The 1,286-nt window shown below is 34.8% G+C and overlaps 1 protein-coding gene across 1 annotated transcript in view; it reads right to left on the bottom strand.

Moving 5' to 3' along the window:
- LOC118740883 (homeobox protein unc-4 homolog) overlaps nucleotides 1-1,286 on the bottom strand; it is a 126,674-nt gene that overhangs the window by 50,180 nt on the left and 75,208 nt on the right. The window lies entirely within an intron of this gene.

The following is a 1,286-nucleotide window of genomic DNA, read 5'->3' as shown; positions in this document are numbered from 1 at the left end:
TAATATCGGTACAGCTGTTCTCGAGTTTTTCGATTAGAAAAAAGCGAAATAAACGGCTTTCAAAATATATATGTATTAGTATAGATATCGAATGAAATACATTTTTTTAATTAAATGTATCCTATGGAAAAATGTTTTGTGAATTTTTTTTTAAGGAATTGCAGACATTTGAAATTAATTTCAAGTATTTTCCAAAAAAGTGGAGGCATTCAAACGTGAAATTTATTTTCTTTCATTTTTCAACATAAATAAATAAAAACCCAGAGCTTTTTTAAAAAATCGTCACCGATAGATAGACGCGAAATTTAATTATCTTTTATTCAAAAAAAAAAAGAAACTTGAAATTGGTTCATATTTGGGCTCTCAAAATTCATTTGTCCAAAGCAACCCTTTTTTGCAATATGCGACGCTGCTAGCTACGTATTTCATCTCTTGATACCAAGTCTAATCAAGTCAAAGAATGCAAGATGGAGCTACGCTGAGCGTCTCAGCGAATCTCTTGTCTGGGTTCCCGATAATAGGAATGTAAAGAGCAAGCAGACGAAGTAGCGAAAGCGGGAGTTTGTTCGGGTGAATCGGTTGCGGTAGTGCTGGGTTACCCCCTCAGATAAATACAAACAGAAGTGCACTTGAATGCCGCCGCCATTGGGCGACAAAAAGACGTGGCGTTCAAGCCGACAAACACCACCACTGCCCGACAACCAAAACCGACCGGTATTGCCAGGGAAAAGGGGTCCCGACTAGACAAAAAGAGTTTCTCGTTAAAGCGCCGCTTCATCGGAAGCAATGGGCACCATTAGGGTGCTACAGGCTAAGGGGAGCTAAACATAGCAAATATTAAAAACTAAACACCATTCATTCTTTTTTGACCGCCACTGTATGTATGAGGACGAAAGGTGAGATTATTGAAAAAAAAAATTTGGTCTGATTTTTAAACGAAAATATGACATAAAATTACGTTGATAATTGAGTTTACCCCGCAATTAGCTAACATTTTACTTTGGGTAATAGTCAAACTCTAGTCAAGCAACAAGAATAATTTATTTATGTATTATCGTAACTTAGTTTCATGGTGTCATAAAAAGAGAAGATTCGCATTCGCAATAATTATCTAAATTACTTTGGGTAATAGTCAAACTCTAGTCAAGCAACAAGAATAATTTATTTATGTATTATCGTAACTTAGTTTCATGGTGTCATAAAAAGAGAAGATTCGCATTCGCAATAATTATCTAAATTACATTACAAAATAAGTCATGATTTTTACACTCCTAATCCTAATTATA

Source organism: Rhagoletis pomonella, unplaced genomic scaffold (assembly GCF_013731165.1).
Source record: "Rhagoletis pomonella isolate Grant_MI unplaced genomic scaffold, Rhpom_1.0 Rhpom_scaffold_00006, whole genome shotgun sequence".
Lineage (NCBI taxonomy): Eukaryota > Metazoa > Arthropoda > Insecta > Diptera > Tephritidae > Rhagoletis > Rhagoletis pomonella.
This window is presented reverse-complemented; position numbering and strand designations above follow the sequence as displayed.